Source organism: Oratosquilla oratoria, chromosome 27 (genome assembly GCF_046742065.1).
Source record: "Oratosquilla oratoria isolate Oo_2021 chromosome 27, ASM4674206v1, whole genome shotgun sequence".
Taxonomy (NCBI): domain Eukaryota; kingdom Metazoa; phylum Arthropoda; class Malacostraca; order Stomatopoda; family Squillidae; genus Oratosquilla; species Oratosquilla oratoria.
Window position 1 is genome coordinate 22,978,498 of NC_134803.1, and position 22,500 is coordinate 23,000,997.

Below are 22,500 nucleotides of genomic sequence, written 5' to 3' on the forward strand. Positions count from 1 at the left end.
CAACTTTTCTTACATATTTGTTTGCTCGAGTTACACACACATACACGAAAGTTTGTGATCAGTAAGAAACAATCTCAGTAAGAAAGAGAAGACAATTGTAGAAGCCATATACATATCCACAAATAAATGCAGAACTAATAGAATAGGGGATATTAAAGTATCAAGAATAACAGCACTCCATGTAGCAACAGAATGGAAGAAGTCAAAACATCAGATCACCAGTAGCACCACACAGAGCACCAGTTCGACCAGCCCACACGATTTCGAGCCCCCGTGAACAGGAATTGACCCATCCTTATACACACTCTCTCCTCACACATTTTCATTTATTACCAGTTGTTCTTTAGTGGAAGCATTTTTTCTGAGGAAGCACCACTGTACGAAACTAGTCCAAGAAAAAACTTTTATTCTACTTGTGTGTTTCCCTCTTCTTCTCTTACAGCCTGTCAGGATGTGTTCACATTATATTCATCCTTATTATAGTTTTTGTTTCGCATCCGACTTAGTTATGGACTAAAAGGTCTCCTGCTGGCATGCATCGCCTTTGTAATTCTTTGTAATATATATTTATGTATATACATACGTACATATATATATATATATATATATATGTATATATATATGTATATATGCATATATATATGTTATATATGTATATGTATATAAATATATATAAATATATATATATATATACATATATATATATTTATATATATATATGTATATATATATATATATATATACATATACTGTATATATATATATATATATACATATGTATATATATATATTTTTTCTCACCCTTCTCCTGTTAGACCTGATAGGTCTGTCAGTTGCCACGTCTCGTTAGCTCTCTCCATTGTTGACGTTCTTCGTATTTTCTATCCTTCTCAACCTCCTCCAGTGAAGTTCCTCTCTTGTGCAGGGCCTGCTAGATATTTGTTCTCCATCTCATTCTTGGGTGTCCCACAGGTCTTTTTCCTTCTGGTTTCCATAAGTAGTACTTCTTTGGATATCTTTGCTCTTCCATCCGCATAACATGTCCGTACCATCTCAGCTGTCCTCTCTCCAAATAGTCCAGTACATTCTCAACCCCCAATGCTTCTCTTATAACTTGATTCCTTATTCGGTCCACCCTTGTACATCTGTAGGTAACCCTTAGTGCTCTCATTTCTGCGGCCTGTATTCTACTCCTTGTCCTACTGGTTAATTTACAGGTCTCATATCCGTAACACAGTACTGGTCTTACTATAGTTATATAGATAGTTTTCTTCACTTTCCTTGGTATCGCGGGATCCTTAAGAAGTGGGTTTAGTGACTGCAGCTCTATATTGTACTTCTTGATTCTCTCATTTATTTCCGAAAGTATATCCCCTCCGCTGTTAAAATCAGCTCCCAGATATTTGAAGTTGTGTACTTTTCTTCTTGGGTATCTATTGCAACTCCTCCATCTCCCGAAATTCTGCTTACGTTCATGTATTCACATTTTCCGACATTTAACTCCATTCCCATTTCTATCAATTGCTCAGACCATCTGTCCACAACTTCCTGTAAGGTCTCTAGATCATCAGCTATAAGTGCCACATCATCAGCATAGGCAAAAGTAACCGTGTCATCCTCCATATGAGTTATTTCTTTCATTATATAGTCCATGTGAATAATAAAAAGCAATGGTCACAACACACTGCCCTGTCTCACTCCACTTGCTATCCCAAACCAATTTCTAGCTCCATATTCGGAGATCACTGCGTTTTCAGATGTACGATAAAGTCCCTTTACTGCATTTGCAAGATGGGTAGGTACCTCATATATATATATATATATATATATATATATATATATATATATGTGTGTGTGTGTGTGTGTGTGTGTGTGTGTGTGTGTGTGTGTGTGTGTGTGTATGTGTATGTGTGTGTGTGTGTGTGTGTGTGTGTGTGTGTATTCATACCTACATACAAAAAAAAACACATTTTATTAATTCATGTATATGTTACAATAAAAAAGCAAATCTCATTGTATATTCTCTCTTCTTTACTCCAAATCCTTCCGCCAAACTTGATCATGATATTCTTGGCCGCCTTTGATAGGGTTGGCACTCCGCTGACTTCCTTTTCAGGTAAGACCGTCGGAAGGCCCAGCCGGGGACCTCTTCAATCAATTTGCCTTCCCCCCTCGCCCGAGATTCTGAAATTTTGCCTGAGAGCGGACTTCTTCTTCAGGTTTTCCTTTTTGCGTTCGACCACAGAGGCCACGGTGACCTCAAAATCCCTCCGGCACTCCTACTCCCAAACATTTAACTTTGTTGCGGATCCCCCATTTTCACCTCGTCTCCTTATGGACGCGGTCCTCACGGTCTGCTGGCGTTATGCGCTTGTTATCGTTATTGCTATTATAATTTCTGAGGGATGGATAGGGGTGCTTTGAATGTCTCCAGCATGGTTGTGAAAGCGGTGTTTTCGACCTAATTGTGAGTTCTTTGTTTCAAATGTTAGGTTGCATTTTTATCATCCTCATCTAAAGCCTAAAATTGTTGCATCCTCTATGTAACACATCATGATACATATTTGTACATACGTAGTCTATGCAAATGATATAGTGTAAATCTACTATAATCATAAGCATACAATCTTGTAAACCTAATGTATGTATGTATGTATGTATGTATGTATGTATGTATGTATGTATGTATGTATGTATGTATGTATGTATGTATGTATGTATGTATGTATGTATGTATGTATGTATGTATGAATGTATGTATGTATGCATGTATGCATGTATGCATGTATGTATGTATGTATGTATGTATGTATGTATGTATGTATGCATGTATGTATGTATGTATGTATGTATGTATGTATGTATGTATGTATGTATGTATGTATGTATGTATGTATGCATGCATGCATGTATGTATATATGTATGTATGTATGTATGTATGTATGAATGTATGTATGCATGTATGTATGTATGTATGTATGTATGTATGTATGTATGTATGTATGTATGTATGTATGTATGTATGTATGTATGTATGTATGTATGCATGTATGTATGTATGTATGTATGTATGTATGTATGTAGGTAGGTAGGTAGGTAGGTAGGTAGGTAGGTAGGTAGGTAGGTAGGTAGGTATATATGTATGTATGTGTGTATGTATGTTCCCGAGTCGTAGCAAGACGTCACTCACTAAGACCGAAGTCTGCTGGAGCCTAGAATCTTTGCTATTCAATATTACTCTTGTTCATGTAGGCCTTGCTATCACCTTAGAAAAATAAAAAACGTGATTATTCTATTACATTGTGTTTTCAATCATTCTTATATTTTTGGCTTATATACTCATTCATGTTTGTTATTCATCTTTTTATTTACCTACTTATTTATTTATTCATTTTTCATTTGCTTATTTTGTAATTGTTTACTCAGTTATCTATTTATTTATTTATCTATTTATTAATTTGATTTATGTACTTATATTCATTTGCCTATATACTTAATTATCCATTTATTTGCTTATTTGTTTATCTATCTCTTCATTTATTTGTTTGTTTATCAATCAATTAACTTACTTTTTCTTTGTCTATCCATTCATGTATTGATTTTACCTGCTAATTAATCTAGTTATCTGTTAATCGAAAGAAAAAATATAGTTGTCGGATAAAATCTATGTGACAGCTTTTTCCCTTTTTTCACAGAGAAAGCATTGGTTGGTAATCTTAATTATAATTAGTCCAGATACATGGACATTGTTGCTCATTTTTTTTTTTTTTTTTTTTTTTTTTTTTTTACAATAATAGTAGAAACCTTGTTGGCGAAAGAACACCAACAAAAGCCTAATTCAATCGGTGACAATGCGAGCGTGTCGTTGTATTTGCGAAAGCAACAAACAGGCTACCAACTGAATTTCATTTTCTTGGGAAAAAGGCAAATTTTTACTTTTTACACAAAGTATATCTATATTCATTTATCTGTGTAGTTATTTGTTTGCCTATTTATCTATTTATATTTCTAATTATTTTAGTATTCTATTTATCGATTTATTTTTTATTCATTTATTGATCTATTTATTTACTCATATATTTACTTATTTACTTATTCATTTATCTATTTATCTATTCATTCATTCTTTCATTAATTTCTTTATTTATCTATATAATTATCATTATTATATATTTATTTATTCATCTGTTTACTTATCCACTTACCTATTTATTGCACACACTTAGAAATTAATGATAGGATGTTATTCAAGACAAATTCTGAATTATAGGACAGAAGTCTTTATATCCTTAAGCTAAAAAGCGCTCCATTACCTTAAAAGAAATAATTATAATAACAATAATAAAAAAAATAAAATGAAATAAAATAAAATGAATATTATTAACAAACTTATTCAGTGCAACCGAGGTGTCGTTTGGTTAAAAGCACAATACCTTTTCAGATGAATAAATTCACGCGACGCATATCACAAAAGAAGATTGCTGGGGGGCCACAGCGTGGAAAGGCTCCTTCCAACTTGACCTTGTGATGGCATTGCAAAGGACAGCAAACATAAGGTGGTCCCAACGAGTTGCAATGTCGATGTTGCGTGCTCGTTTCCAGCATAATGAGCTTGAGCAATGACATTCATGGAAGGTCACACGCCTACAACGCGTGACCTATAAAAAAAAAAAAAGTTAACTGACATCTTCTAGTACTCACCGGTCCTCGTCTAACCACAATAATTTTTAGTGATATGTATAAACTATTATTTGTGTGTGTGTGTGTGTGTGTGTGTGTGTGTGTGTGTGTGTGTGTGTGTGTGTGTGTGTGTGTGTGTGTGTGTGGTGTGTGTGTGTGTGTGTGTGTGTGTGTGTGTGTGTGTGTGTGTGTGTGTGTGTGTGTGTGTGTGTGTGTGTGTGTGTGTGTATGTGTGTATGTGTGTGTGTGTATGTGTGTGTGTGGTGTGTGTGTGTGTGTGTGTGTGTCTGTGTGGGTGTGTGTGTGTGTGTGTGTGTGTGTGTGTGTGTGTGTGTGTGTGTGTGTGTGTGTGTGTGTGTGTGTGTTTATGTGCGTGTGCGTGTGTGTGTGCGTGTGTGTGTGTGTGTGTGTGTGTGTGTGTGTGTGTGTGTGTGTGTGTGTGTGTGTGTGTGTGTGTGTGTGTGTGTGTGTGTGTGTGTGTGTGTGTGTGTGTGTGTGTGTGTGTGTGTGTGTGTGTGTGTGTGTGTGTGTGTGTGTGTGTGTGTGTGTGTGTGTGTGTGTGTGTGTGTGTGTGTGTGTGTGTGTGTGTGTGTGTGTGTGTGTGTGTGTGTGTGTGTGTGTGTGTGTGTGTGTGTGTGTGTGTTACAACAAAATTTCATCCATAAACCCTCTACTATTCCTAAAGCAAAACAATTCCTCATCAATTACTCCTTCTGTTCCTTTCCTAATCTTCTCAATTATCACCCTCCCTTATTCCTTTCCAGCTGTGCTCAATAAACTGATCCCTTTAAAACTACTACTACATATTTCTCCCTTTTCCTTTGTAAAGCGAAACTATACAAGCACTCCTACATTCTCCGACACTCTCCCCTCCTTTGTACACACATTAAACAACTTCGTTAGCCAATCCACTATTGATGTTCCTTCCTTTGTAAGGCACTCCTTAGGACACCCCCCAACTCAGATATCTTATCAGCTTTCATCATTTGAATACGCCATCTACCTCATTCTTTCCCATAGCCCTGTCATTTTCCTCTCCCATCAAGGAAATTTCCTGGATCCTCCCAATGCCATAATGAATCCCTCCCTAACCTCCTATATATTCAACAATTATCTGAAATAATCTACCTATCTTTACCTTACAGACTTGTCTTTTATTAACATCTGTTCTTCTTCACTCCCTTCAGAAATTATTTACTACTATTTTCAGATTTTTTTAAAGAATTTATGATAGCCATGCCGACTTTAATACAGGTTCTCGTAATGAGTGACATTTAACAATTTATTCTAATTGTCGACAGGCTATCATATTTAGTGTCACGTTACCCCTTTCGTACCGTGTAGCACATTTCTTTTGTTTTGGTTGCCGCTAATTCATTTAATTTACCAGTACGGTAAGGAATGAATTTATTATGATTCTTAACTTATAGAAAATTGATAGATCAGTGCTCAAAAGATATAGTTATACGCCTATTATCTCGTTCATTCTTCACTTAGTTGATCTATTTTCTCTTGTTTATTTTGTATCTTTATTCATTATCGAAGCATCTAATGGGATAATTTATTTTTATGATTTGTTTATTAATTTAACTGGACTACAGATTATGGACGGAAACTGTGATACAAAACTGTGGTAATCCGAAAGGCATTTGACTGTCTACGACAACAACAACGTCATAACTGAGCATGAAAGACCAGCCAATCACAATCTTCTTCTGTGAGATGGGTATCGATCAATGGAAATCTCGTTCAAGGAGAAATTCATTCATCCATCACAAGCATAATAGATATTTAATTACCTATTATTTATATATTCATTTATTCCTTCATTTATTTATTTATTCACTTATTTATCTATTAATCTACTATCTATTGATTTACTTTTTAATTTATCTATTTCATTTACCTATTCTATATATTGATTTATCTATTTATATTTCGCTATCTATTATGTATTCCTTTATATATTCGTATATTTATAAAATTATATATTAATTGATTTTTATGTCTTCATTCATTATTTATTTATTTATCTACTTATTTATGTATTTATTCGTTTATTTCCATGTATGTTTTTTAACTAAAAAGGCTAAACAATACTTTTATGATTGTGAATAAAACTCACACACTATTGACGGGTTAAAATACATATCAAAGAAATATAGATATATTCAATATTTCACTTCACATAATGATCCACTATATCCATGTAGGAAGAAGAAAGCTTTAACATTATATATATATATATATATATATATATATATATATATATATATATATATATATATATATACTGTATATATAAATATATAACATATATAATTGTGTATATATATATATATAATATATATGATATTATATATATATATATATATATATTTATATATATGTGTGTGTGTGTGTGTGTGTGTGTGTGTGTGTGTGTGTGTGTGTGTGTGTGTGTGTGTGTGTGTGTGTGTGTGTGTGTGTGTGTGTGTGTGTGTGTGTGTGTGTGTGTGTGTGTGTGTGTGTGTGTGTGTGTGTGTGTGTGTGTGTGTGTGTGTGAATATATGTATAACAATACTAGGAAAAAATACAAAAACAAAACAACAAAGACAAATGTGAATTCGACTTTGATGTTATTTGCATCGAAATGAAAACGCATATATTTCACTTTTATGTATGATGTATACCCATGCATATGCAAACAATGGCCTGACTTTATTTGATTTTCTTTAATTTTATGATGATCGTGTTTCGTGTTTCGGTAGCGCTTCATACAGATGTTTGATTACATATGATTTATTCTAACAAGTCCGATGCAAATGACGAGTTGACATTACAAGATGGACGTGGGAAATGATCATCTCCCTCCTGCCCCATCAACCCATTCGCGTCAATCTCCAGGTGAAACACTGAGGAGCTGATGAACGATCGGAGGTCCAGACCGAAGGTCTCCATCTATCACCCTCGACTATATTTCCTCCACCCTTTCTGAGTTAAATTACCCGTGTGGATAGAAGCGATGGTAAACTACAGCCCTCGACCTTTTCGCGTACATTGACCTGATATCCGTTGACTGTTCCCTTCGTTCTGCTTCTTTACCAGGTGACTAACACGAATACAATACAATATAATATAATATAATATGATATAATATAATATAATATAATATAATATAATATAATATAATATAATATAATATAATATAATATAATACAATATAATATAATATAATATAATATAGTATGATATAATATAATATAGTATGATATAATATAATATGATATAATATAATATAATATAATATAATTTAATATAATATAATAATATGTATTGTAATGTAATGTAGTGTAATGTAGTGTAGGGCAGTGTAGTGTAGTGTAGTGAAATGTAATGCAATGTAATATAATATAATATAATATAATATAATATAATATAATATAATATAATATAATATAATATAATATAATATAATATAATATAATATAATATAATATAATATAATATAACATAATATAATATAATATAGTATAATATAATATAATATAATATGATATAATATAATATAATATAATATAATATAATATAATATAATATAATATAATATAATATAATATAATATAACATCGTTGGGAAGTGTGAAATTTCAGGAGAAAATCATAGTGGAGAGGTGGTGGTGGAGATATGTGTAGAGAGTCGATGATACTAATTACAGTGTTTATAATATAGTAATATGATATTATGTAATAATATAATATAATATAATGTAATATAATATAATATAATATAATATAATATAATATAATGTAATATAATATAATATAATATAATATAATATGATATAATATAATATAGTATAATATAATATAATATAATGTAATATACTATAATATAATATAATATGATATAATATAATATAATATAATATAACATAATATAATATGATATATAATATAATATAATATAATATAATGTGATACATTGTAATATAATATAATATAGTATAATATAATATAATTAAATATGATATAATTTAAGATAATGTAATATAATATGATATGATACAATATAGTATAATATAGTATATATTATAATATAACATAATATAATATAATATAATATATATATATATAATTGATGATATAATATAATGTAACATAATGTAATTTAATATAATTTGATATAACATATCATAATATAATATAATGTAATATAATATAATATAATATAATATAATATAATATAATATAATATAATATAATATAATATAATATAATATAATATAATATATAACATAGTATAGTATAATATAATATAATATGATATAACGTAAATTAGTTGGGAAGTGTGGAGATCCAGGAAAAAGTCGTATTGGAGAGATTATGGTGGAGATGTGTCTAGAGAGTGGATGATAATAATTATAGTGTTTAGGAAGAAAGTTAAGCATGACAACACATGGGAAAAGGTGGTGAATGGAGGGATGGTAGATATGACTTTAATAGACTATATAGTAGTAACCAGGAGAAGAGTAGGAAGAGTTTTGTGTGTACATGTCCTAAGGGGAGAGAGTGTGGGTAATGTCAGATAATTTTCGGGTGGAAAGTAAGTTGAGAGTGGAGAATAGATGGAAAAAGAAGAAAAGGACAGAATGTAATGAGGTGGTTAGAGTAAACTGCTTAAATGAGAAACAAAAAGAGAAAGGATACAAGAATTTAAGAGAAGAGTGTGGGGGAGTGAATGATGGAGTAGAACTAGGAGTGGAGGAGGAATGGTAATGTTTCAAGGAGGGAGTCACAAGGTGTGCAAAGATGGTGTGTGGAACAAGGAGGACGGGAGGAAATAGAAGGAAGGGTAGTGAGTGGTGGAATGATGAAGCAAAGAAGGTTGTAGAAGAAGAAACAAGTTTTCACAGATTAGCTACAAAATAGAGAGAATAATATCAGAAGTATAAAGAATAGAGAAGAGAAGTAAAGCATAAGATAAACAAGGCAAAGAGAGCAGATATAAGATGGGGTAAGAGTATGCCAAAATTATGAAAATAATAATAAGATGTGGAAGGAAATTAAGAGAGGAGAAGGGGGTGAATAAAAGGAAAGAAAAAAGGTAAAAGGTGAAGATGGCGAGATGATAATGGAAGAGATGACAATAGGAGGTGATGGGCAGAGTATTTTCGGGAGTTGTTAAATATGAATGGGGATAAGGAGGGATTGGTAGTAGTAGTGGGAGGCACTAAGAAAATGATAGTGATGAATGATAAAAATGGAGAAATAAGAAACGATGAGTGAAAGCAGTTATTAAAATGAGAATATCAGGTAAGGCACCTGGGATATATGGGTGTCCATCCGGAGTGTCTAAATAAGGGAGCCACAGTGATAGAGAAGTTATTCATTTTTTGTCTAAAAAAGGTAGAGTGCCGAAGGACTAGAGGAATGCCTATATTGTTCCGATTTACAAGGGAAAAAGGGACAAGTGTGAGTTTAGTAGTTTCAGAGGGATAAGTTTGTTGAGGTTAGTTGGGAAGGCTTATGGGAGGGTTTTGATAGAGAGGATTAGGAGAGGTACAGAGGGAGCAATTGGTGAGAAACGGTTGTGGGTTTAAAACAGATAGGGGTTGCGTGGATCAGATTTTTGTGGTAAGGCAGATAAGTGAGAAAGCTTTAGGAAAAGGTAATGATGTTTTTTTAGCCCTTATGGATCTGCAAAAGACTTATGATATGGTAGACAGGAAGGCACTGTGGGAGGTATTGCAGATATATGGGATAGGAGGAAAGCTGGTAAGAGTAGTCAAGAGTTTTTACGAGAGTAGTAGAGCCTGTGTTAGAATTAGAAATGGAGTGAGTATTTTTTAGGTAAAGCTGGGACTCCACCAGGGATGTGTTCTGTTGCCTTGGCTATTCAATTTATACATGGATGGGGTGGAGGGAGAAATTAATGCAAGGGTAATGAGCCGAGGATTGAAGATGATTAAAGAAAATGGAAACAAAAATGGGAGATATGCCAGTTGTTTTTTGTTGACAACACTGCCCTTGTAGCAGGATCAGAAGAGAGATTAAGAAAGTTAATTACGAAGTTATGGAAGATGTGCGAAGAAAGGAAGTCGAGGATAAATGTGAGTAAATGTAAGGTGATCAGATGTACAAGGGGCAGCAAATTGGAAATGCGCATCAAGGGAAAGAGACTGGAGAAGTAGATATCTTTAGATATTTGGGTACGAATGTGGCGGGAAAGGGAGGAGTGGAGGTAGAGGTAGAACGTAGATTGAGAGAAGCAAGTAAATACCCTGCTGGATTAAAAAGTGTAATGAGAAATAGACATTTGGGAATAGATGTTTAGATATTATATAAAGGAGCGATTGTACCGGCAGCACTATCAGGCAGAAACATGGAACATAAGAGAGGGAAAGAGGATGTGTTTGAGATGAAATGCCTGAGAAGTATGGTAGGGGTTACTACGTTGGATAGAGTAAGAAACGATTATGTGAGGAGGAGAGCGTGGGTGGAAGGGGAGGTGGATGATAGCGTTGATGAAAGAGTATTGGGATGGTTTGGAGACATGGAAACAATGAGTGAAGAAAGATTGGTAAAAGAGGTGTGGAAGGCAGAGGTGGAAGGAGTTAACATGAAAGGGCGACCAAGTATGAGATGGATGGGTGGGGTAAAAAGAGCATTTGGAAAGAGGGGAATATCTGTTGAGGATGGAAGGAAGAAGACAGACGATTGGGGTGAGTCGTGTGTGGATGATGTTGTAATGCATGGGAGTAGGTGGAAGATGGGGGATGAGGGAGTATGTGTGAATCATATTTTGACGCAGCTCGAAGGGATTTCTCCCCGTCTTCTCTTTCTCTGCATGAGGGGACGGAGATGGAGGATCGCTAATTAAATGAAGTGGCCTTGATGTGGATGTGCTGTCTTGCTACATTGCCTCTGACCCAAGAGAGGGATGACCTGTCATCCAGAAGGAGCCAAGAATGGGAGTGGAGTATATAGGAATCAAATGGGTGGGAGTGGATTTATGTCTTTGACTTTGGCTACCTCCCTTGTAATGGGGAAAAAGCCGTTGGTACATGCATGCATGTATGTAATATGACATAATGCAATATAGTATAAAATAATACAATAAAATATAGGATGATATCAAATAGTATGCTATAATACAATGAAATACAATACAATACAATACAATACAATACAATACAATACAATACAATGAAATACAATACAATACAATACAATACAATACAATACAATACAATACAATTACTTCTTCCCAGAGAGATACATGGGAGGAACTATGGACCGTTGTCAGCTACTTTAGGGCTGCAGGCTTCCAGTCAGTGAAATATGTGACAATAATTATCATATGTTTTTTCATTAATATATTAATTTAAACTTTGTAAATTATTACCAGGTAATGCTGAGTTCTAACGTTACCGGAGAAAAGAACAGATAACGATGAAAACTTGTAGTTTTCACATTACACTGAATATAATTTTTCTATCTATCTATATCTATATACCAAAAGTCTCTTCCCACTTACAAAGGGTGGCAGCCAGCCAAGGTACGCACCCACTCCCATTCCACTCCCATATATTTCCTTTCATCTTACTCTTCGTGGATAAAGAATCACCATTGTGTCCTGCCCTCTACCTGGGTAGGGAGCAATGCAGCAAGACACAGCAAATCCAAAGCAGGGTCGCTTCATTTACATGGCGACCCTCCTTCCTCGTCCCCTCACACGGAAAATAGAAAAGATGGAGGGAAATCCCTATGTGTTGCGTCAAATTGTTATCCATACACAACCATTTCCCACTCACCCCTACCCCCTGCCTTCTTCCTTCCCCGTTCAACAGACATTTACCTCTTGCTCAAAGCTCCTTCCACCCAATCTATCCATCTCATCTTTGGTCGCCCCCTTAAGGTCACTTCATCCGCTTCTGCTTTCCACATTTTTTTTGTTAATTTTTCTTTATTCATTCTTTCCATGTACCCAAACCATCCTAATAATCTTTTATTAGCCCTATCTGCCAGCTCCCTTTCTACCCCTGCTCTCTTCCTCACCTCTTCATTTCTTATTCTATCCAGACTTGTAACTTCAGTTTTACTCGTACACAAAAATTATAAGATAGAAACCTACAAATATTACATTATATCAATATATGGTTTTACCAAATAGTAAACGATGAAAACATACATATCCTTAGATCATACTGAATCTCAGCTCTAACAAAAAACAAACACAAGGAAATTAAAAAAGAGACACTGTAAGGTTATATTATCTATATACCAAAAGAGATCTCCCAATGACCACCCACCCCACACCCATCCAATACCCATATGTTTCAGCTCCTTAGAATTAATAGAAAATACTATTATAAAAAATTCCAATAAAATTCAATAATTGGAAACCAAAGATTGTTATGATAGTAAAGTTGACATATATATGCGTTTAAATATTTGATTAAAGTCACTTTATTGATTTCAGAATAAAACATATTAATCGACCATGGTAATCAAGGGGTTAGGTCCTGTTCACACTAGCGGTTTGAACCACGCAGGAACAGCGGTGGTACCGCATAGTCAAGGAAAAACTCTCCAGTTGCGTGCGAACGCCTCCACTGACTTACATTGTAATAGAACCGCCGTGGTTGAAACTGCTAGTGTGAACAGGGCCTGGATCTAGATAGCTGTTAACCATATAAATGATGAAGATTTAAAAATGCTTGAAAATTATTTAAATTTGTCACAAAATACATTAATTATGCAAACTCTTCGTGTAATGTAAGATTAATTGTATTGTACAGAATGTCGTTATAGGTTCCCATAAGCTGTGCTGTCATGAATTTATTATTAAATGTTGCTATTTTCACTGAACGACGATGTATGAAAAATGATCTGTTATCGGCGATTTAGGACCAGTCCGTTATTTTCACTGTGCAATGGTTTTTGTATATTAGGCAATCTTAAGAAGTGTCTTATTTGTAACTGTAGTTGGAGAGTATATTTCTGCTTTTGTTTAATTGTCTGGGTTAATCAGAATAAGATGTGATTGATTCATTTAAGCCACATTTTTATTTTACAAAATATGCGTTGCTTTGGCGCTTTTCGTCAAAACCATAGCCACCGTGGAAGAAATAAGTACATTTTAGGTATTCTAGCCAATACTTGTCTAACATAATATAATATAACATAACATAACATAACATAATATAACATAACTTTACGTAACGTAACGTAACGTAACCTAACCTAACCTTAAAAATAAATAAATAAATAAATTACCCCACTCCCACGAGGTGCGAAGTGTGAAACCCCTGGAAGGATAAGCCCAGTCAGTTGCGGCCATCCACTGGTTACATTAGACCGACGTTTGGGTTTGCCTCCCCCACCTGGCCACGGCTGTCGGGGACCAACGCAGGAAGCCCACATCTGGTCCCAGGAATCGAACTCACCAACATCTGATCCCGAGTTCGACACGGTATCCACTGGGCTAACGCGCGGCCCTAACCTAAACTAAGTTAGCACAACCTAACTTAACCTGGCCCAGCCTAACTTAACCTAGCCTAGCCTAGCCTACCCTAGTCTAACCAAACCTAAACTAAAATAGCTTAATATAACCAAGCCTAACGTAACTTAGCCTAGCTTAGCCTAGCCTAACTTAATCGACCCTAACCTAGCTTAACCTAGCCTAGGCTATGCTAGCCTAAACTAGTTTAACTTAACCCAACTAATTTAATTTATTCTAATCTGTTCTAATCTAAACTTAAACTAGATTAAACAAATTAAACCTTACCTATCTTAGCCTAGCCTAGCCTAGCCTAGCCTAGCCTAGCCTAGCCTAGCCTAATCTAACCCAACCTAGCATAACCACGGACATACCTTATCGTAAAGAAGTGACACAGCCGCCCTCTCCTTCGTTCTCTCCGTCTCCGTAAGGAAATGAATCAGGTTGGTGCATCGACGACAATTTTTTACGCTCATGTGATGCATAAATTAAAAATTACTAGATATTAACTAACACTGTCATTAAAGTTTGTTTCTGAAAATTTCCTATTTAGAGACAATTTCCTAGATAAAATATTTTTCTTGGAAAAATGGAAATTATTGCCACCCGAAAAAAATCAGTAATTGATGTCTGGATTTTACTAATCAAGACATTCAATAACGATATTGCTCTTCATTTTCGACAGTCTATTAAAAATAATTTAATTGGAAAATATATCTCATGATAGGAAAAAATAGATAAAAACTGAATACCGTCCGAAATCCTAAAATTAACTATCGTAATCAACAAAATACCTCTTTATAGTTATAATAACATACCCGATATGATCACCATGTAGTGAGTGAAAGTCACTTCGTACATCAACTGAAAACTAGACAAACTTATCTCATCCATTTGCTTTTCTATGCAGTGTAAATTGAATATGATAAATGATATTGAAATACCAAAAGACTGCTAAATCGTATAAAGAATAGAATAGAATAATTGGGATTTATCTGGCGTCGCAACATCAATGATCATTGACGTATCGTATAAAGAAGATCGTAAGAAAGAAGGAAATGCTGGTTTAAAGGGTATTGTATAATGATGACCTCTTAAAAATACAAAAATCTATTTAGGACTGAAGAATGGATGAGAGATGGGAGCTATCATTTCAATTCTTAAATTCTTAGAAATAAGTACATACCTAATATTGGTGAGGGCCATTCTTATTAGATCACTCCTGAAGGGTCATTCACAGTGACATGATTTATTTGTTTATTCACATATATTTACATTTATCTGTTTATTTGTTTATTTGTCTATTTGTTTGTTTATCCATTTATATATTTTCTTATTTGGTTATTTATTTCTAGTTTATCTCTACATATGTCTATTTATGTTTATTTGATTACACAACTCAAACAATTTTTGTTGCATTGATATCAACCACTGGTATTATATATTTTGAATATACTTATTTAAAATGTGATTTTTTTTTCCTGATTTTTTTAATCAAGGTATTACCATATATCAAAATTTTATCTTCGTCTCACTGGCATCATCGTCTATCAAAAGAAAATGTGAATAAACTCTCATTAGATTAGCTGGTGAATAAAAAGAGAAAATGTTACATAGTCTAAACCTATTCACAACACAATTTGAAACATGTTCCACCAACGAAAAGGTTAAATTTTATATGAAACTCATTATTATGTAGAAAATTGGTTGCTATGAAGATACAAAGCTTAGTTACATTTTAGTCAGGCCGAAATTTGTGCTTGAAGCTCTTGCAATGGTGGAAGGTCTCAGGACAATCTCACTTAGTGTTCCACCAGTAGTCTGCCTTCATAAATAGTATTTGTCCCATCTCCTTTGGTTGCCCTCCTCCATGGACTTGAAGTTCTGATGAAACCACTCTCCTTGATTGTCACTCAGTCCATAAGTTCTCAGGAAATCTATCAAAACGACACTATAGGAAATGGAATTTGACACTCATTTTCCATCCAAGGTCATAAAAAGCTGACAACAAGGTTGTTACAAGAATTTCATAGTTGTCAGTTTTTTTATTACCGAGAAAGTGTCTCATTACCACCACAAATGAAAGCCACGCTTCCCTTTCCTTATCGTTCATCTTTCTGACAAAGTCTTGATCACATACAAGTGCGTGAATATGTGGTTCATCATACACACCTGCCTTGATCTTCTCGTATGGCAATGCAGAGAGAACCGAGACCTTGTGTTGGAAACATTCACAGTCAGTGTTTAATGCTCTAACAAACTATTTTATCAGGCCCAGCTTAATGTGGATATTGACGATTGGATCACTGACAATATTTGCTATACCAGCTCCCAGTCTCACGTAAGGGCCACTTTCTGATTCCAATGCTTGTCTCTAGCCCGGCTCTCCCGCATGCAAAGAAAGCAGGGATATTTTGCAAATCCTCTTTGTTGACCAAGAAAGAAGTTCACCATTTTGAGGTCCACGCAAATTGTCCAGTTGTGCTCATGGTATTTTAGTAGGTCTATCACAGTTTTAATGTCATTACGCTACTCTCGTAAACACACAGAATGACCTACTGGAACAGCTGCATAGACATTGCCTTTATGTAGTAGAACAGACTTCAGGCTGCGCTTGAGACTATCTAGAAATAATCTCCAATTATTTGGATTATACAATGGAATTCCTAATTCCTGGAGAAGATCCAGTATATTATGACAATAAACAAACGTATTCTCCTCTTTAGAAATACTTACAAAAACTTGTTCCCGATCCTGTAAGCATGAAACTTTTGTGGTTTGGCTTCGAAGAGCCTTTTCTTGCAACCTATAAGCTAATATTTCTGTTACATTTTTGGAGAGGCTCAAATCACACACAAGGTTATTCAGCTCTGGCTGACTTAACTGCTGAGGAGTTGATGACTGATGTAGCATAAGAAGGATTATTGGAATCTGCCAGTATTTCTGGAATTTCATCGTCACTCTCTTACATTTCGTTATTATCCTCTTCTTCAGATAGAGACAACTCATCAAAAATTGGAAATGATAATTCATCAGAGTGCAGCGTAGGTTAAATTGCTGAGAGGATTCTGGTATAAGTGATTTTGTGTCTGTTTTTCTTGCCAATGCCTTTTGTATTGACCAGACAAAAATAGCAATCAGTTGTGTGGTCCTTCGGTTCCCGCCAGGTCATGGAAATTCAGAAAGGTAAACCCTTGCGTTTCCCTTTCGTTCAGTCACGCAGCATTTCTTCGCAGTTATGTGGGGGCCATTTCCTGTCTTGGTTATCAGGAGTAACTCCAAAGTACGCTTTATAGGCTCGCCTCATAAACGATGCTATACTGCGCCTCTGACGAATAAGCGTAAACTATCTACAAATATAACAGAAAGCATTAGGTTTGTTCACACATTGATGTCTCCTAGTAGTCATGATAAGATCTGAAAGAAAAAACAAACAAAACTATATATCCCTGTTGATAGCATAAATCCGTAGGTAATCTATTTGGCCATAAAATACTTATATATAATCCCTCAAATTGCATGAAAATTAGAGCATACAGAATAAAATTGTTTCTATATTTGAAATCAGCAGATGAAAAATGCAAAGAAACAGTAATGAAATCTCATGCAAATGAGATTTCCAAACTACCGGTATTTGTTGTCATGTCTTATTAATTGGCGCGATTGTCTATTCATTTATTCGTTTATTCCTTTATTTACTGCAAAGTATACCCAAGACACTAGATAATCAAATGCCACCGAATCAATTAATCGATCAATCCGCTGCTCATTTTGCTCTTGTGGGAGAACCGCGGCTCCCAGGTAACTGGGAACAGACACCATATTGGCCCAGATGTCACTAAAAGAAAGAGATGTAGTATTGTTCTCTGGTTAAGGTTAGAATAGGGTAAGGAAGGATATGTTTGATGTCCTCTGTGTGGTGGTTGCATCTGAGGTAGTTTGCTTCTGTGGTCATATATTTTTCTGTGTAGGTATTGTTTGAAAGCTGCATGGTACCCTAAACGCAGTCACGCTAGTGATGTTTTTGTTTGTCGTGAATGGATTTCTATGTAGGGCTGTTGTCTGAGGGAGTTTGGTGGAATAGGAACTCTGATGGTCGGCCTTAAAGTGCTTGTTTTGTGATCCGACTGTGTATATATATATTTTTTTATGAGTTGTTAAATACTATTAGTGAGTTGGCGTAGAAGTTTAAGGAGAATGCTGCCTTTTTTCGTTCTTTCGGTTGTACCTCTATTATGTAGTTGGATGGTTGGTGGGATTAAGAGCTATTTCACAGAATTATATGCCTACTATTTTCATGTGCCGTTGTATGAGGTGGTGGCGTAAGTGTATCCATTTGTGTGTGTGTGTGTTCGTGATTTTTATTCAAAAGTATTGCGGCGAGACCATGGATATTCCATGTTGTTAAGGCTTGGAGAGAAGGTAAACACATTGCTGTCTGGGGAGGTTGCTTGTTAATTGCAGTGAGGTGGTTGTTTTAGTATATTTGTTTTCTGTTTGGTCTGTTGGTTATGTATGTAGCCATATTTGAATAATGAACATCTATTTCATCTTCCAGTGTGTAGTTTATTAGTGTGAGAAATGAGCTCGGGCAGTGTAGTCTTTGGGTATTTATGTGGAAGATGACGTATAAATGTTAGTGATGGTGTATGATTTCTTTGTGTTTGGATTATGATTATTAGGGTGATAATTTAAGGTTAGTAGTAATTTCTCTTATATAATTTTTAGAAATTCCCTCGGATGGAACGGCGGAGTACGGTGTCGAGGGGGAAACAGGGATGTCAAAAAGAGTTTTCGCTCTTCTTTGCTTGGAAGTTAGGTCTGGTTATTTACCTCATAGCCTCAGTTTATATTGAATTAGATGAATATACAATAGGAGCTCTACCTTACCTGTGGTCATGATATGTACCTAACTGGACGCATACACGCACTGGGGCCACTAGCTAACTAAACTCTATCTAATCGTCTAGCAAGAGAAATATAAACTCTATTGGCACCCTTCTACCCTTGCTTTGGGGGAAGGGGAAGAAAAGCTGATACAATTAAAAGATGGTCACCACCTGTTCTACTATAGAGGTAAGGGCAAATATCTAGTGGAGTAGGATTCTTGATAAACCGAGAGGTTGCTGGTGACGTAGTCAAATTCAGTAGTTTATCGGACAGGGTAGCTTGGATTGTGATTAGGCTGTGCAAAAGATACACTCTAGAAATAATTCAAGTTAATGCACCAACTTCACAGAGTTCAGACGATGAAATTGAGTCGTTCTATGATGATTTAAATTAGGTAATGGACCAAGAAAAAAGTAAGTATACATTGATATTATGCGACTTCAATGCCAAAGTGGGGAAGAAAATGGGAGATGAGACGTCCATTGGTAAGTTTTGAGTAGGTGAAAAAATGAGAGGCGAGATGTTAGTAAATTCTGCAAAGAACTCCAACATAAGGATAATGAACACTTTCTTTCAAAATCGTATAGGTCGTAAATGGACGTGGAGAAGTCCAAATGGAACATCAAAGAACGAAATAGACTTCATATTAGGAGATGAGAGCAAAAGTGTTAGCAATGTTACGGTGATAGATAAAGTCAACATATGTAGTGGCCATAGAGTGGTAGGTTGCACAGCTAAATTCAATTTTAGACCCGAGAGAAATAAACTAGTTTTAAAAAAGAAAATAAGCCTTGCAAAGTTTAAGGATAATGATAAGAAATTTCAGGTAGAAATTTAAAATAGATTCGAAACTCTAAGAACTAATGAGTACAGCGTGGAAGATATTAATTTGAATATAGTGAATATCATTAGGGAATAGGCAGAGAATGTAGGAAGTACAAAAAACATTAGAGAAAACAGATACTCCAAAGCTACAAATGACCTAATTAAAAGAAGAAGGACCATGCAGTTTAAAGGAAGGAGAGACGAAATAAAAAGAGTAGAACTAAACAAGCTTAGCAACAAAAGGCAGAGATCAGAGAAAAGAAAGAGAAACATGGATGAAATAGAGTAAACTACTCGGAAAGGTAAAAGTATTAAAGTGACCGAGCGCAAACATGCTTTAGGAAGACAGCAAATGATATGTTTGAAAGATATAAACGGAGAAATAATCAAATGTATAAAATGAAACAAAATGGTAAAAATAGTAGAAGAATTTTACCAAGAGCTTTACTCGTCAAAGACCGTAGTTGAGTCAGTAAATTAATGTGTAGACGTTAGTAGTGTACCAGAGATTACAAAGAAAGAAGTAGAATTAGCTCTAAAAACTATGAAACGAGGAAAAGCACTTAGGGAACATGTTATATCAATAGATCTATTGAAAGACGCAAGGAAATTAGTTCATATTAAATTAGCTCAGTAGTACACCCAGTGGTTACGTCAAGAAAGCGTTCCTGATACGATGTGCAATGCAATAGTGATTTTACTTATTAAAAAGGGAGACCAGAAGGACCTTAGTAACTATCGACCGATTAGCTTGCTATCAAACGTATATAAAGTATTATCCAAGATCCTTACAAATAGACTAAGTACAGTTTTAGATGGAAACCAACCAAGAGGGAGGATTTAGGAGCGGATAGTCCACTCTAGATCATTTGCAGGCGATAAACCAACTAATTGAGAAAACGACAGGATACAAGATTCCTCTGTTTTAGCTTTTGTAGGTTACGAGAAGGCCCTTGACTCGGTAGAACAAATAGCAATACTAAACTCGCCACGCAAACAGGGTACAAACGAACAGATCATAAGAGTTTTAGAAAATATTTATGCGAATGGTACCGCTATAATTCGACTACATAAAGATACACAAAAGATCAAGATCGAGAAATGAGTACGACAAGGCGATACAATTTCACTCAAATTATTTACAGCTTAATTGGAATATATTTTCAGAAGGTTGAGTTGGGAAAAGAAAGGTTTATAGATTAATGACAAATATTAGAACCCCCTAAGATTTGCGGATGATATTATTTTTATTTCAGAAATAGCAGAAGACTTGCAAGATATACTGAGCTATCTAAACAAGAAAAATCTTAAAGTAGGTTTAAAATGAATAAGAGTAAAACCAAAGTAATGTTCAACACGAAAGTTTAAAGTAAAGAGATCGTAATTGATGTTGAGAGTCTTGAGGAAATTGAAGAGTATAATTATCTAGGCCAGATGGTAAAGGTGACGAAATATCATGACAATAAACTAAAAAAGACGCATTACAATTGGTTAGAAATTGTTTGATAAGTATAATAAAATCCTGAGAGGCTATCTACCTTTCTGTTTGAAACGTAAAATTTACAATCAATGCATTCTACCAGCAATAATCTACGGGTGTGAGACATGGAAGCTGACGAGGACGATGGAAACAAAGCTAAGGGCAGCACAGAGGAGAATGGAGAGATCAATGATGGAAATAACAATGAGAGACCAAAAGAGAGCAAGTTGGATGAGAGAGCAGACTGGAGTGAGGGTTATTCTGGAGGCGGTAAAAGAGAGGAAGTGGAATTGGGCAGGTAATTTGGTGCGATCGACCGATGAGCAATAGAGCAAGTGTGTTACTGAGTGGACGTCGCGAGATAGGAAGCGAGGAAGAGAGAGACCAGACATTAGGTGGAGAAACGAGATCGAGAAGTTTGCGGGAGTGACGTGGCAGAGGATGGCACGATCGTGTGATTCATGGAATACTATGTTCACAGCAGTGGACTCAGGATTGCTGATTTCATATATACATACATACATATATATATATACAGTATATATATATGTGTATATACATATATATGTATATATATGTATATGTATATATATGTATGTATATATACATATATATACATGTATATAAATATATATATATATATATATATATACATATACATATGTATATATTTATATTATATATATATACATATATATATGTATATATACATATATATATTCATATATATAAATATATATATATGTATATATATATATTATATATGTATGTATATATTTATATATATGTACATATATATATATATATGTATATATATATATATATATATATATATATATGTATGTATATGCTGGGACTTTGTGACAAGTTGATGAAGGTGGAATGAAAAGTCACGGGTCTAGTTCCGAGTATTTTTTATTTTATTCCTTAGGAATAAAATAAAAAAAAACTAGGAACTAGATCCGTGACTTATTTTCCATCTTCATCATATATATATATATATATATATATATATATATATATATATATATATATATATATATATATATACATATATATATAATATATATATATATATATATATATATATAATATATATATATATGTATATATACATACATATACATATATACGCAAGGCG